Below are 17777 nucleotides of genomic sequence, written 5' to 3'. Positions count from 1 at the left end.
AACATAGATGCAGAATACAAAATACAACTACACAGGTATGTGGCAGTTAATACAAACGAATACATAACAGCTGTAAAAATCGAAACTAACATAGAAACACATGACCAGAAGCTGCAGTGGCGGTTTATAAGTAATATTCGAAATGACGGCCCCGATGTGTGTGGCAAAGTTTGACTCTTCTTCGCAGGAAGGATTGCTCAACACGATCCAACATGTCTGTATCTCTTTGCGTAATATCACAGGTATGTTGTATTCTGCGTTGAAGGTTGCTGACATCAACAACCTCTCCTTCATAAATCACAGATTTCAGATGGCCCCACAAAAAGAAATCCAGTGGATTCTGGTCTGGCGATCTTGCTGGCCTCGACGACGGATCCATTTCGAAGGGAAGGAATTGTCCAGGTGGCGTCGCACTGTGCCGCTGAAGTGAGCGGGGGCACCATCGTGCATGTAGCACAGGTTCATACGAGAGGCCAAAATAACGTCTGCCAGCAATGTAGCATCCAGGAAACGCAGATACCGCTCTCCTTTGTGGCCCTTTCAGATGGTGATCAGTAATACCACACCAGATATTGACACCGCATTGTTGTTGGTACCCTCGTATCAATGTGCTGTGGGAGTTTTCTTCCGCCCACTCGTGCCAATTATGCGAATTCACTATACCCTGCTTCGGTAAATAGGCTTCGTCGGTGAAAAATGCTGGTCGAGGGTCTGAAGCCGTAGGATAAAGTTGCAGAAGTCCAGCATCCTGTGGTAGTCTTCGGGCGCCATCATGCATGTACCACAGGTTCATACGAGAGGCCAAAATAACGTCTGCCAGCAATGTAGCATCCAAGAAACGCAGATACCGCTCTCCTTTGTGGCCCTTTCAGATGGTGATCAGTAATACCACACCAGATATTGACACCGCATTGTTGTTGGTACCCTCGTATCACTGTGCTGTGGGAGTTTTCTTCCGCCCACTCGTGCCAATTATGCGAATTCACTATACCCTGCTTCGGTAAATAGGCTTCGTCGGTGAAAAATGCTGGTCGAGGGTCTGATGCCGTAGGATAAAGTTGCAGAAGTCCAGCATCCTCTGGTAGTCTTCGGGCACCATCATGCATGTACCACAGGTTCATACGAGAGGCCAAAATAACGTCTGCCAGCAATGTAGCATCCAGGAAACGCAGATACCGCTCTCCTTCGTGGCCCTTTCAGATGGTGATCAGTAATACCACACCAGATATTGACACCGCATTGTTGTTGGTACCCTCGTATCACTGTGCTGTGGGAGTTTTCTTCCGCCCACTCGTGCCAATTATGCGAATTCACTATACCCTGCTTCGGTACATAGGCTTCGTCAGTGAAAAATGCTGGTCGAGGGTCTGAAGCCGTAGGATAAAGTTGCAGAAGTCCAGCATCCTCTGGTAGTCTTCGGGCATTAACGCCTGTACCTTCTGCATGCGAAAGGGATGGTAATGGTTTCTATGGAGTACTCGCATAACAGTAGATTGTGACATTCCGACACCAGTGGCGAGAGACTTGGTGCTTATTCCTCCGCAACAGCTCGTAACACTTTTTCTTCGTCATCCGCACTGTACGTCGACGGTCCGCCACGGCCACTAAATCCTGGAGGTGCTACACGTGCACCATACTCCCTCGAGGGCCTGTCCGCAGAGTAAAACGTTTTTGCTGATGGAAGGCGCCGGCTAGGAAACCTCTCGTGATACAGTTGCCTTGCAACGTCAGCTCTTCCATCTGCAAGCCCGTAGGTGCGGTGGATGTCGGCGTATTCCTCGTTTGTGAAATTTGCCACGGTATTGTAGTAACACTGCGACGCAGCCGTTAGCAGCTGTCGACACGGCGAGTATCGGGCAGAGTGAGCGGCGCAGAGGTGTTGTAAACACGTCACGCACGCCGCGGTTTTACTTCCGCCGTTGACCACTCTTTCCGCTTACAGGACGCACATTCCCTAACATGGGTCTGTAAACTCCGTTACCGCCGGCAAAGTGTGATTCACAAGTTCTGATACAATTTCACATACATTACGATGGGATTTGTTCTTTCTCGTATCTTTCAAAAACGGTTCAAATGGCTCTGAGCATTATGGGACTTAACGTCTGTGGTCATCAGTCCCCTAGAACTTAGAACTACTTAAACCTAACTAACCTAAGGACATCACACACATCCGTGCCCGAGGCAGGATTCGAACCTGCGACCGTAGCAGTCGCACGGTTCCGGACTGCGCGCCTAGAACCGCGAGACCACCGCGGCCGGCCGAATCTTTCAAACGCTGGCAGATACACATCAGCTCATTGGTGTGCCATGTGTTGTATCTATGAGTGAATGACATGTCGTGATCATGAGGGTCGTCGTTATCTCGATCAATGGTTAACAGGTGTTTTTGTTTTACGTACACAGTACACCGAGGAGAACGAAATTAACAACCACAGCTGTATCAGTCAGATGAGCACCTAGAAATGATGTCCAAACAGAACCTTACTTTCCTTGACGTCACCTAGGAACCCAGCTTGGAGCATTCGTTAAGTCAGTTGACAGCTGTGAAGGAAAGGTGAATCATAGCAGAACAATTGCTGCAGCATGTAAGTCACTTGTTACGCATAGCAGCATGCGCTCTTCGACATATTTTTCCTCATTTATGACTCACCCTGTATATCTGGCATCTACCACAGGTGGAAATGAATGTGCCATGCAGTTATTCAGACGCAGAGTGGCTGGATCTCTGTGTAGGAAAGACATAATATAGCCAAAACTGTATTTTCAGAAATCATTTTACACTGGATATACTCAGTATATGTCAACATGGTAGTGGTAGCCAGTTGCTATGAACAAGAGAAGGCTATGGGGTCAAAACATTTAGAACTGCAAGTTAGTGGATTGTTGATCTTGCCGGCCGTGGTGGCCAAGCGGTTAAAGGCGCTACAGTCTGGAATCGCGCGGCCGCTACGGTCGCAGGTTCGAATCCTGCCTCGGGCATGCATGTGTGTGATGTCCTTAGGTTAGTTAGGTTTAAGTAGTTCTAAGTTCTAGGGGACTGATGACCTTAGAAGTTAAGTCCGATAGTGCTCAGAGCCATTTGAACCATTTTTGATTGTTGATCAACGAGAGTAAGTGTGATACTATGGGACTTACATTCCAGTTCCCAGCCACTATAATGAGAGTCACTCTGTTAAATGCAACACAACCACAGCTGTATCAGGCAGATGAGCGCCTAGAAATGATGTCCAAACTGAACCTTTCTTTCCTGAACGTCATGTAGGAACCCAGCTTGGAGCATTCGTTAAGTCAATTGACAGTTGTGCAGGGAAGGTGAGTCATAGCAGAAAAATTGCTGCAGCATGTAAGTCAATATCGAGATCGCAGGCTTCAAGTAACTATGACCTTAAGTGTCTCAACACCTAGCGCCATAGTGACTCTGATTTTGCTTGGCTTAGACTTTATGTATCTGAGACGATGAGAGGTTCAGAGGCCAGATCATGGACATTTCGAGTTCTCATGGACTGGATTCTCTGATCAAGGGATGGAGAGTAGTTTTGTAAGTTCTCACGGAATGTAATAATTGTCTAGTAAATAGAAAAAAAAACTGATCTAATAATAAGTGTATTCGTCTGTAGAGTAAGGGGTAGAATTATCCTAGTGGAAGACTGGTCAAAGTAAGACTTGATGGGTCAAATCTTCACTGTATCAGAGGGCAGTGTAATGCTACTACCCAGTTTTTGGACAGAAAATCATAGGTTTCCAACAAAGGTAAGAACATAGAAGTAGTATGGAAGCCGCTGTACAGTGTTGCATTAACAGCCGCAGGTCTGTGACGCCCTTATGGTGAAACTAGGGTCACAATAATAGACATGGCAGTGGATTGTGAAGCAAAGATGGCCGACCACAGCAGTGAACAGCACGGCGCAGCGTAGCAAGAAGGGCAATGCCACCAAACCAGGACGAGTCTCTCGTTATGGCGACACGACAAGGTGCCGGGTTTTAGTGAAACAAATGGGCACCAGAGGCATACAAATAAGTCTGGATTTTAAATCAGGGATGACTTTTCATCACCGGAAACCACCAGTAGAATGAGTGTGCTCACCAGCAGCAGCGCCCAGGATCTAGGCCAGGTGCCTGCTGTCATGTGACACGGTGCCACAGACCCGCCAATCTGCCGTCTCTTCCTGCCATCACCGATGCTGAGTTCCTAGTGGGACTTGTCACCAAAGTGATTCCTGTCCAAGGGCAGTGAGTTGAACCACATGCACAGCAGACTCCACATGCCATCACCACGGTTGCATGTGGAACTGAGGAGCCATTCCCCGATGCAGCCTAACACATAGAGCTGCTGGTGTCAACTGCCTTGGACTACAAAGGCTGCTGGCCTTAGCAACACAGGGTGCTGACTCAGCAGGTGCAGGTGGAACCTACTGCCAAGTCATCACCACCAGTCAGGGTCAATGGGGTGAGGTGTGCCTGTTTTAGTGCTTCGTGCAATGAAGTCAATAAAAGTCATTTCTGTCAACAGCATTCCACCTGGGCCCACGAGCCTGTCACCACCACTCACTCATCCCCTAGCATGCACAGCACGCTATATGCCTTGAAACTAGTTCTTTTACAACATTAAAACTGTACAAGCCGCTTGACATCTGAACACACCAAACTGTCATGCTGATTCAACAATGAAAATAGTACTAGTATCATATTTATTATCATATACTTATTCCAACACATGCTTAGCGAGTTCTTTTACAACATTAAAACTGTACAAGCCACTTGACATCTGAACACACCAAACTGTCATGCTGATTCAACAATGAAAATAGTACTAGTATCATACACTCCTGGAAATTGAAATAAGAACACCGTGAATTCATTGTCCCAGGAAGGGGAAACTTTATTGACACATTCCTGGGGTCAGATACATCACATGATCACACTGACAGAACCACAGGCACATAGACACAGGCAACAGAGCATGCACAATGTCGGCACTAGTACAGTGTATATCCACCTTTCGCAGCAATGCAGGCTGCTATTCTCCCATGGAGACGATCGTAGAGATGCTGGATGTAGTCCTGTGGAACGGCTTGCCATGCCATTTCCACCTGGCGCCTCAGTTGGGCCAGCGTTCGTGCTGGACGTGCAGACCGCGTGAGACGATTCAGTGTCCCCTCGACGATCACCAGTGTCCGGTCCCAGGTCGACGGGCACGTGCACCTTCCGCCGACCACTGGCGACAACATCGATGTACTGTGGAGACCTCACGCCCCACGTGTTGAGCAATTCGGCGGTACGTCCACCCGGCCTCCCGCATGCCCACTATACGCCCTCGCTCAAAGTCCGTCAACTGCACATACGGTTCACGTCCACGCTGTCGCGGCATGCTACCAGTGTTAAAGACTACGATGGAGCTCCGTATGCCACGGCAAACTGGCTGACACTGACGGCGGCGGTGCACAAATGCTGCGCAGCTAGCGCCATTCGACGGCCAACACCGCGGTTCCTGGTGTGTCCGCTGTGCCGTGCGTGTGATCATTGCTTGTACAGCCCTCTCGCAGTGTCCGGAGCAAGTATGGTGGGTCTGACACACCGGTGTCAATGTGTTCTTTTTTCCATTTCCAGGAGTGTATTTATTATCATATACTTATTCCAACACATGCTTAGTTACGAGTCTTCATTTGGCGGCATTTTTTGCACAATAAAAGAAAATTGTTTAAAATTAACAGTAGATGGAAATACAATACAATATTCTGAATGGAGATTTAATTACATTTCTTGTGCTGGTCTCACGGTTTAGTAGCCTTTATCATTTTCCAGTAAGAGAAATAATTAGCAACATAAAGTTTTCTGAGTTACTACTTACATAACCAACTTTTAAGTCTATAAGTTTAGAATGCCAGTTTCTTACTTACTAATCATATCATATGGTGTTGCATGAGTTTGTGTGCCTATTTCAATTTTCTTTGAAAATAATTGATACATCTACATGTACACCTACATCTGCACAAATACTCCGCAAGCCACCAGACCGTGCGTGGCGGAGTGTACCATGTACAACCACTAGTCATTTCCCTTCCTGTTCCAAGAGCGAGGGAAAAACGACTGTCTATATGCCTGTGTATGGGTCCTAATTTATCTTATCTTATCTTTGTCACTACCCGCAATGTACGTTGGCGGCAGTAGAATAGATCTGCAGTCAGCTTCAAATAACGCTTGTGTAAATCTTATCAATACCTTTCCTCCAAAAGAACGCCGTCTCCACTACAGGGGCCCCCTTTTGAGTTCAAGAAGCAGCTCTGTAACAGTTGCATTATTTCGAACCTACCGGTAGCAAATGTAGCAGCCCACCTGGTGCAGATCACAAAAAAAAAAAAAAAAAAAAAAAAAAAAGGCTCTGAGCACTATGGGACTCAACTGCTGAGGTCATAAGTCCACTAGAACTTAGAGCTACTTAAACCTAACTAACCTAAGGACATCACACACATCCATGCCCGAGGCAGGATTCGAACCTGCGACCGTAGCGGTCGCGCAGTTCCAGACTGTAGCGCCTAGAACCACTCGGCCACTCCGGCCGGCTACAGATCACAAACATTCGTACAGTAGTCAAGAATGAGTCACACTAACGTGCTATATGTGCTCAACTCTACAGCCGAACCACACTACTAAAATTCTTCCTTTAAACCAAAGTCGACCATCTGACTTCCCGACTAAAATGCTTATTTAGTCATTCCATTTCATATCACTTTGCAACGTTGCACCTAGATATTTTGCAAGACGGCATTTGCTTTAATCATAAATATTGTCCGCACCCGGTAGCTGAATGGTCAGCGTGACGGATTGTCAATCCTCTGGGCCCGGGTTCGATTCCTGGCTGGGCAGGGGGATTTTCTCCACCCAGGGACTGGGTGTTGTGCTGTCCTCATCATCATCCTATCATCCTCATTGACTGAAGTTTGTCGAAGTGGCGTCAAATTGAAAGACCAGCACCCGCGAACGGTCTGCACATACGATTAAATAAAAATAAATCATAAATATATGTCTGAGTGATGCTAAATGTTATTATCTTTACATAAAGAAAAGTATTATTTTCTCAATAACCTTCAAATCGTGAGCTACACCGTTAATTTTTGTATATGAAATTAGTGAATTTACTCATGACACTTTTGTTGTCTATGCCTGGGGTCACTTTCAGAACTCAAATTAATGATCAACTTAATTAATTTCATGAGAGTGAATCTTAAGTTGCTGGTGTACCCATTTAGGGGAAGGTGGGGTAAAGTGGCTACTCTATGTGAAATTGGCTGTTAACCGAACCTTGGGGCATATACGTACCGTAACATATCCCACTAATATTTATAGCTACAGTGAGAGTATATTTTGTAGGATGTATAAACTTTTTTCTAAATACTCACTTTTCCTTACCTAATGGGGTAAAACGGCCAAACTTTGCCACCTTTCCCAAACAGATTGTATAGTTTTAAAAATGGGTAAGCCTATAGTTTTTATTTCACCATTGATTATTATTAGGAGAGCAATAATACAAATTGCAAGGAAACTTGTTGGAATACGTCGTTGGCACAAGAAGGTCAACAATTTCTAATGATATGATAGAGAAATAAACGATTAATTATGGGTTACTATTCAAGTCTAATTCATTCACAATTTATCCACCCAGAAACAATATTAAGTCATGTGCAAAATTAGCACGTGAAATTGTCATCGTCTTCATCACATACAGCGCACAGTTCATGAGGGGAATAGTGGCCATCTGTCAGGAGACGTCATATCGCAAAAACCTATTGCTATATATAAAAGTCAAGCAACTTAAGTAATATGAGTGACGTACACGCTGTGACATAAAACTTGAGGGCCCGCCGGCCGCTACAGAAGCTAAGTCCGCGCCGATCGCGACGTGCGACAAATAAACTGACCAACTCACTAATTCTCTAAGTCCGCACAATCTGGCAACACTGTAGACTGCGGCACTTCCTGGAGGAAGTCTTGTGCCATGCTACAGAAATTGTGGACTGTATACGCCCACGGTCTAGCGGTATTCCACCGCCGGCGGCCGTGCTGTGCGGACGTGCGGAGCGGCTGTTGCGGTGTTTGCATCGTCGCTGCGAGCGGCCGGCGCTGTGTGGTGAGTGCGCGCTTTCTGCGTTAGGCATAGTCCACGATCACATTTCTAGAATGACATAATGGAACAGACAACGCGACGCGATACTTTGAAGTTGATTTTCGATCCGAACTACGCCCGACCGAAATCTTACGAAGTTGAGGCATTTATCGAAGAAACTTTTCAAATCAAAGTGGATGAATTGATTGGAATTCACCTGTCGATTGTCAGTCCGACTGTGTTCCTTAAGTTATCCAGTTCTGACAAGTGCGACCAAATTATACACTCCTGGAAATTGAAATAAGAACACCGTGAATTCATTGTCCTAGGAAGGGGAAACTTTATTGACACATTCCTGGGGTCAGATACATCACATGATCACACTGACAGAACCACAGGCACATAGACACAGGCAACAGAGCATGCACAATGTCGGCACTAGTACAGTGTATATCCACCTTTCGCAGCAATGCAGGCTGCTATTCTCCCATGGAGACGATCGTAGAGATGCTGGATGTAGTCCTGTGGAACGGCTTGCCATGCCATTTCCACCTGGCGCCTCAGTTGGACCAGCGTTCGTGCTGGACGTGCAGACCGCGTGAGACGACGCTTCATCCAGTCCCAAACATGCTCAATGGGGGACAGATCCGGAGATCTTGCTGGCCAGGGTAGTTGACTTACACCTTCTAGAGCACGTTGGGTGGCACGGGATACATGCGGACGTGCATTGTCCTGTTGGAACAGCAAGTTCCCTTGCCGGTCTAGGAATGGTAGAACGATGGGTTCGATGACGGTTTGGATGTACCGTGCACTATTCAGTGTCCCCTCGACGATCACCAGTGGTGTACGGCCAGTGTAGGAGATCGCTCCCCACACCATGATGCCGGGTGTTGGCCCTGTGTGCCTCGGTCGTATGCAGTCCTGATTGTGGCGCTCACCTGCACGGCGCCAAACACGCATACGACCATCATTGGCACCAAGGCAGAAGCGACTCTCATCGCTGAAGACGACACGTCTCCATTCGTCCCTCCATTCACGCCTGTCGCGACACCACTGGAGGCGGGCTGCACGATGTTGGGGCGTGAGCGGAAGACGGCCTAACGGTGTGCGGGACCGTAGCCCAGCTTCATGGAGACGGTTGCGAATGGTCCTCGCCGATACCCCAGGAGCAACAGTGTCCCTAATTTGCTGGGAAGTGGCGGTGCGGTCCCCTACGGCACTGCGTAGGATCCTACGGTCTTGGCGTGCATCCGTGCGTCGCTGCGGTCCGGTCCCAGGTCGACGGGCACGTGCACCTTCCGCCGACCACTGGCGACAACATCGATGTACTGTGGAGACCTCACGCCCCACGTGTTGAGCAATTCGGCGGTACGTCCACCCGGCCTCCCGCATGCCCACTATACGCCCTCGCTCAATGTCCGTCAACTGCACATACGGTTCACGTCCACGCTGTCGCGGCATGCTACCAGTGTTAAAGACTGCGATGGAGCTCCGTATGCCACGGCAAACTGGCTGACACTGACGGCGGCGGTGCACAAATGCTGCGCAGCTAGCGCCATTCGACGGCCAACACCGCGGTTCCTGGTGTGTCCGCTGTGCCGTGCGTGTGATCATTGCTTGTACAGCCCTCTCGCAGTGTCCGGAGCAAGTATGGTGGGTCTGACACACCGGTGTCAAGGTGTTCTTTTTTCCATTTCCAGGAGTGTAGATGCATGTGGTGGGGTGGCGAAATTCAAATATTCAGACGGACACATAGGGCAGGTCACGGTTTCTCGTGCCGGAATGGGAATAAGAACGGTTCGAATCTTTGGGCTCCCCTTTGAAATAACGCCCGAGGAGATTAACAACAAAGTGAGAGCCTATGGCGCCATTATTAGCAATGTCACCGAAAAATGGTCTTGCTTGCACAAGTACCCAGCATTAAATGGAGTCAGGCAAGTTAAGATTGACATGCTGAAACATATCACATCGTATCTCTGGATTGGTGGATATCGAGCGATCATCATTTACGATGGCCGGCCGCGAACCTGCTCGGGTTGTGGTTTTCGACGCAACACGTCCGCGCGCAGTGTGTTCAGCGGCGTGTGACGCAACTGCCGACTGGGGAGCGAGACCCGCCTAGTCAGATGGCCACGCTACCCGTGACGTACGCCGCCGCAATTCGCAGTGACGTCGCCCCAGACATGTGTTTCGACGGGTAACGTAGCCGTGGATACTAGCAGCACAGAAGCTACAGGTCCGGCACACTCACAAGACGAGGAAACTGACAGGCGTGCAGGACAAGACGAGGCTAAGACGGCAGAAGAAGGCATGTGCAAACCACTCGAAGAAGTCGGGCAACACAAAGAGGACATGGTTGCAACATCGGAGGGTAATGACCAGCAGCCTACAACTGTTTCACCAAAGAAACGGAAGAAACGTCGAATAGCCCGTCAGGGAGCAGCAGAAATCGCGCCAATCCTGCGTGAAAAGGCGAAACAGATAGGCCAAGAACTGGCGGAGACGACACAGGCAACTCCTCTAGAAGATCGAACAACAAAAAAGAAGACCCGAAATGAGGACACTGAACCCGACCGTGGAATCCACATTCCAGTCCGAAGGACCCTCCACCTGTACCAAAAACGGACACGCGGGAAGTTACGTGCACGCGAGATTGGGCGGATGACATGGAGGAGCAAAGCCATGATGCAGAGATGGCTGACATACCACAACATTCAGGACGGACGGCACCCGACCGTCGGCAAGATGTGTCCACCCGGCAACAAACCACCATCACAGACGCTCGTGCAGCAGATGATGATGCTGACTTCTTCTAAGTAGAGCAAACATCCACTTCACCTGGCAAACAATATCCCACTTGACACGGTATAGTCGACATGACGTCCTTGCAGGCGTACAGAATTGCGACCTTGAATATAAATAAAATTAGCAGCACCCTCAATCTGAGAAATCTCCAAGATTTTCTGTACGCCGCTGACGTTGAAATCTTAATGCTGCAAGAAGTAACGGCTATCCGTTTGGACGATATCACTGGCTACAACGCCGTTATCAATCCTGGCAATGACAATAGCCTCGGCACAGCGATTATGACTAAAGAGGGGATCCTACTTACAGACGTGGCGAAACTGTCGAACAGTAGAGGTCTCGCTGTCATGATAAACAACACCAGGTTTATCAACATATATGCCCCGTCAGGAACCGGAAACAAGCGCCGCAGGGCCGAATTTTTCAAGGAGGACATCGCCCCCCTTTTCGCGGTGCGATTTGAACAAATAATATTTGCAGGTGACTATAATTGCGTGCTGAGTCCCAAAGATCAGACGCCAAATTTTAACAAATCTCTGGAGCTGGAGAACATCGTCAGAGACTTCCATCTGTTTGATACTTGGGAACTAAAACATGGTGATAAGCTAGGTTTCACCTATATCACCAGCCATTCTGCCAGTCGTATCGACAGGATTTACGCAACATCCAATTTAAGGAGACACGTTTTACAGTCCGAGCTATGGCCCACTATTTTCTCTGATCATATCGCGTACATATGTACGATAAATTTAGAGAAACAAGGAACTTACAGGGCGAGAGGTCAGTGGAAGCTAAACGTTGCTCATCTTTCGGATCCTGGATGTCACGCCGCCTTCCACACCACTTGGGCAGAATGTGACAGGACGTTCCACTTGTACGGTACGGCGCTGAATTGGTGGCTAAACTGCGCGAAGCCAGCATTAATAAAGACAATGAAAACTTACTCCCGTGAAAAAGTCGCCTGGCGGAAGCGGACATTAGACTTTTACTTCAGCTGTCTGAGAGACTTGTGCGTTCGGGATGCTACAGTCATAACAAATTATGGGCAAATCAACAGAATAAAAGCAAAATTGCTCACCCTGCAGAGACACCATCTCGAAGGCTGTAAAATACGAACGCGTTTGCAGAACGGTACACGAGAAGAAACATCATCGATCTACCACATCCTCCAAGAGAACAAAAGACAAAACGGAAAATTCTGACGGAACTCAAAACATCAGACGGGAGACTCTTGACAGATCAAGCTGCAGTACGAGACGAGATCCATCGACACTTTAGTGAATTGCTGGCCAATACACAGACAGATGAAACAGTGCAGCAAGCTCTCACTGCTAGGTCGACAGAGCGACTCACTCCAGAAGAAGCTGATGTGCTCGCAGCAAGAATAACTGACGAAGACGACGTCGAAGCTGCCATCTCGAGGAGCCCAAAGAATAAATCACCTGGACCAGATGGGCTACCCGCTGAATTTTATCAAACTTTTCGCGAACAGATAATTGCTAAATTGACACTCGTCTGCAATGAAATACTAAATGCCGACACTGACCTTCCGAAGGAATTCTGTGAAGGTACAGTGGTCTTAGTCCCCAAAACACCAGGAGGCAAAACCGTGGAGAATCTTCGATCCATAACACTTCTCAATAGTGATTATAAAATCTTCGCCCGTATCATGATGCAAAGGTTTAATTCAGTTATTCGTACAGTGACAGGAGCTTACCAGACAAGTGTGGGAAAGGATAGAACGATATTTCAGACCTTATGCGACTACAGAGACATTATAGCGATATCGAAAGCCTGCAACATTCGCTGTGCTCTGATGTAGCTTGACTTTGAAAAAGCTTTTGATAAAGTTAATCATTCGTACCTTCCGGTGTATGACATCCATGCACTTCCCACAGAAAATTGTATCCTCCGTGAAAAGCATACTGACGAATAGCACGTCAAGAATCAGTGTCAACGGACAACTCAGTCACCCGATCAATATTCAGAGTTCGGTAAGACAAGGTTGCTCCATGTCCATGACGCTTTTCGCGATTGCGCTTGAACCTCTCTTAGTATCCCTGACTCGGCAACTCCGTGGACTACATATACACGGACAGAAGATCATATGTCAAGCCTACGCGGGCGATGTAGGGGTACTTGTGACTGACGAAAGCGAGGTGGACACAGTACTTGAAGTTGTGGCGACCTGCGAACTGGCGTCAGGAGCTAAACTCAACCGCAATAAATCTGGTATTATGAATCTTGGTCGGGGTATAGAGATCAGAGCCGCTGGACGTATCAACACTGTGGAAAAAATAAAATGCCTTGGAATAGAATATACGAGTAATATCCGCCGCACGTCATAGTAAATTACTTGCCACATTACGAGCAAGCATAAAACAACACAGCTTGCGTAATTTAAATGCAATACAAAAAAGTGCAACTAGCCAATGCCTATATAACCTCCAAAGTAAACTACGTTGCTGAAGTGCTGCCTCTGCCACGAACCATAGCACACCAAATGCAAGCATCGCTTGGTTATATTGTCAGCAGAGGTCAGATATTTAAGGTTTCATATGATACCTTGACGCTACCGACACGCAATGGAGGGCTACATCCGACAGACATCTACCTTAAAGCGCAAGCGCTATACGTTAGCAAAACTTATAAACAGTGGCAACGATCACCGTGGACCTTAGTGGCTCATCTCTTACGTGAAACCACCCCAGTCAGCAGAGATCCACCAATCGATGTGCATCACATCTCCCACGAGCTGTACCACTATAAACATTTTCTTGTGGAATACAGCTATGTACGCCATAGAATACCGGAGAAGGACATATATCAGGTTAAGGAGGTTTGCAACACCTTGCTGGAAGGAAAATTGCGCAATCGAATAGAAAACAAGTTTCGACATTATAACTGGAAAAACATATGGGAAAACATATCTGACCCCCATCTACCATCCAATGTGCGATCGACGTGGTACCTCGCAGTAAATAGAAAAATCCCCAACAACGCTAAATTGAACGCGATACGTCTGGCACGCACACCAAACTGTCCCAGCTGCAATGTCGTCGACACTGAAGAATATCGCTTCGTCTGTGACGATGTGAAAGACGTGTGGAATCTCTTCAGGCAAAAACTAGCACATGTGCTCCGCACGTCACGTAACACGATTACACCGACACACGTCCTTCTGCCTGATGACGTGCCATATCCTAACACCAAAAGAAGGTCAGCCAACTGGCTCAAAGGACTGACAGTCCATTACATCTCAACGGCTATGACGAAGAGTGAAGCAGATTATTGGACGTACCTGATGGCAGAACATCAAAAGCTCGAACGACAAAAGAAATACAAAGAAAATTACGCAAATTTCTTGAACCGAACATTGTCTTACCGACAGAGCTGAAGAACGATCAAACGATATTTTGTTCAATCTCAGGATTCCTTTTTTTTTCTTTATGAAATTATCTATTAAGTTTCTCATTCATTTTACGCCAACAAGGTGGCTATTTCGTTTACCCTTTGCCCTCGTGTAGCAGCACTAATAGGTTCCTGACGCAAACATGAGACGCCAGCAGGCTGAAGTACGCCTGGCTCTCCTATAAAAATCGCTCCCGCACAATGATGGAAGAATGTAGCGGACCTATTTTCTTTCCACAACCCCAAAAGAAGGGATTTTGTTTACTTGTATACATTTACAAGGTGCATTCAAGTTCTAAGGCCTCCGATTTTTTTTCTCCGGAATGGAAAGAGATAGAAACATGCGCATTGTTTTAAAATGAGGCCGCGTTAATTGTCAATACGTCCCAGAGATGGCAGCACCGTACGGCAGATGGAATTTTACCGCCAGCGGCGAGAATGAGAACTGTTTTAAATACTTAAAATTGCGACGTTTTCCTTACTTGAACAGCGTGCAATCATTCGTTTTCTGAATTTGCGTGGTGTGAAACCAATTGAAATTCATCGACAAGTGAAGGAGACATGTGGTGATGGAGTTATGGATGAGTCGAAAGTGCGTTCGTGGGTGCGACAGTTTCATGAAGGCAGAACATCGTGTGACAACAAACCGAAACAACCTCGCGCTCGCACAAGCCGGTCTGACGACATGATCGAGAAAGTGGAGAGAATTGTTTTGGGGGATCGCCGAATGACTGTTGAACAGATCGCCTCCAGAGTTGGCATTTCTGTGGGTTCTGTGTACACAATCCTGCATGACGACCTGAAAATGCGAAAAGTGTCATCCAGGTGGGTGCCACGAATGCTGACGGATGACCACATGTCTGCCCGTGTGGCATGTTGCCAAGCAATGTTGATGTGCAACGACAGCATGAATGGGACATTCTTTTCGTCGGTTGTGACAATGGATGAGACGTGGATGCCATTTTTCATTCCAGAAACAAAGCGCCAGTCAACTCAATGGAAGCACGCAGATTCACCGCCTCCAAAAAAATTTCGGGTAACCGCCAGTGCTGAAAAAACGATGGTGTCCATGTTCTGGGACAGCGAGGGCGTAATCCTTACCCATTGCGTTCCAAAGGGCACTACGGTAACAGGTGCATCCTACGAAAATGTTTCGAAGAACAAATTCCTTCCCGTACTGCAACAAAAACGTCCGGGAAGGGCTGCGCGTGTGCTGTTTCACCAAGACAAGGCACCCGCACATCGAGCTAACGTTACGCAACAGTTTCTTCGTGATAACAACTTTGAAGTGATTCCTCATGCTCCCTACTCACCTGACCTGGCTCCTAGTGACTTTTGGCTTTTTCCAACAATGAAAGACACTCTCCGTGGCCACACATTCACCAGCCATGCTGCTATTGCCTCAGCGATTGTCCAGTGGTCAAAACAGACTCCTAAAGAAGCCTTCGCCGCTGCCATGGAATCATGGCGTCAGCGTTCTGAAAAATGTGTACGTCTGCAGGGCGATTACGTCGAGAAGTAACACCAGTTTCATCGATTTCGGGTGGGTAGTTCATTAGAAAAAAAATCGGGGCCTTAGAACTTGAATGCACCTCGTACTTCGTTGGTCAACTATCTCTTATGGAACCACGCCCGGATTCCCGGGTTCGATTCCCGGCGGGGTCAGGGATTTTCTCTGCCTCGTGATGACTGGGTGTTATGTGATGTCATTAGGTTAGTTAGGTTTAAGTAGTTCTAAGTTCTAGGGGACTGATGACCATAGATGTTAAGTCCCATAGTGCTCAGAACCATTTGAACCATTTTTTCTTATGGAACAAACATAGCACAGAAGCTAGCCGAAGAAGGCACAAATGGCGAGCGGAAGGAGGGGCTGTAGGGGAGGAAGGAGGCCTGAACAAAAATTTAAAAAAAATAAAAGACCGGTAGCATACGTTCTTTCTGTCTACACTGTCTGTGGATCGAAACCAGCTGATACAAAAGATTTTTATAGCCTCTTCTGTTTGAATGCTGAAGACGTGAATTTAATGGTGGCGCAGATTCAGTCTATTTCACTTTCTGACACACCAATAGTAAAATTTTATCCAGTAACCATTTCTCGCAGACTGTCCTCCTCTGGTAAAGCTCCGCGATCCACTTGCCGGCTACCGGCAGCGGCCGTGGCGACAGCAGCGGCGCTGCACTCCCCCGTTCTTTATCGAAAGCGCCTGCTACCGCTCACCGCCGTTGATAATTTAAAATGCTTTATTATTATTAAATGTTGCTCCACAGAAAATTTCTACGATTTCCATTCACGTTCGAAAGCAACGGAGATTACTGTATTACATTAATCGCCAAGAGCTGAGTATGGCCCGAAATTTATTTTATAGACTGGGACGAAATTAAACCACCTCCCTACATTCGATGAATTTATAATTGCTTCATACCTCGTTTCTTTTTCTTTCAAAGTCAGTTATTTGTGCAACTTTTGGTCAATATTCGGATGTTTTCGTCAAGGGAGAGTGAGCGTCTGTGGTGTAATGTGTATTACAGTTTTTGTTACATTCCTCGTGGTAAGTCTATGCGAAAAGTTGTGTGAATACCTTGCAATACATGCTCTGAAGCAGTGCAGGAACACTGCACATTTGGAGTTCCATGTGTGGATTCATGTAGTATTTAACGTTGGTCGGAAGTGATAGTTAAGGTCATCAGATTTAAACCAGAAAAAGTTATCGTTTTTGACGTTTCAGAGAACGGAAAGGAATTGCTAACGCCGGTGTCAGAAAACCTCTACAGTTAAATGCTATTGCAAAAATTTAGAGGACAGGAAGTATATTAATCAACATGTTCACTTCATAAACAACCACAACGACATATTAGACCTATATGACGAACAAAGCTCAAATTCGTATCGTTGACAGTCGGTTTGAATCTTTTCAGAAACTAGTTTACAGGGAAGCACCTTGGCAGTTGCCAAGCAGTCATCCGTGATATTAACTAAACTTACTAATTCGAAATTGCACGAAAATTTGTGTGTAAAGGCATTCTTCAGCTTTCGTATAAGGAATTTTTACTAGCAGTTTGCAACTCCATTAATTAAAATGGGAAATAAAAGGTTGTGTTCTGCGGCTTTCACCGAGATTGGAACTGCTACCTGATATAGCACTAGCATCGCGACACGTAAGGGAACCAATGAGCTAACGACACACTAGCGGCAAAAGGCGGCCTATAGTCATTGAGATATTGGCTGAGCCTCAAAACGCAAGATTAAAAACACAAACAGGTGTTACTTATGTGAAAAACGCCGTTCTTGGAGTCCAGAAATGAAATATACTCTCTAAGTGTCTCATCTTACAGTGGATTATATAGTATGAGTCTTGGATGTGAAAAACGAATGCCAAGTGAATTTAGCGAGGTAATGCCGGGCTACATCCGGAAGTAAATGCACTATCACAGTGTTGACAAATACTTGCTACGACGCTGC

Source organism: Schistocerca cancellata, chromosome 4, assembly GCF_023864275.1.
Source record: "Schistocerca cancellata isolate TAMUIC-IGC-003103 chromosome 4, iqSchCanc2.1, whole genome shotgun sequence".
NCBI lineage: Eukaryota > Metazoa > Arthropoda > Insecta > Orthoptera > Acrididae > Schistocerca > Schistocerca cancellata.
The sequence above is the reverse complement of the archived record's forward strand: the minus strand, read 5'-3'. Positions refer to the sequence as shown.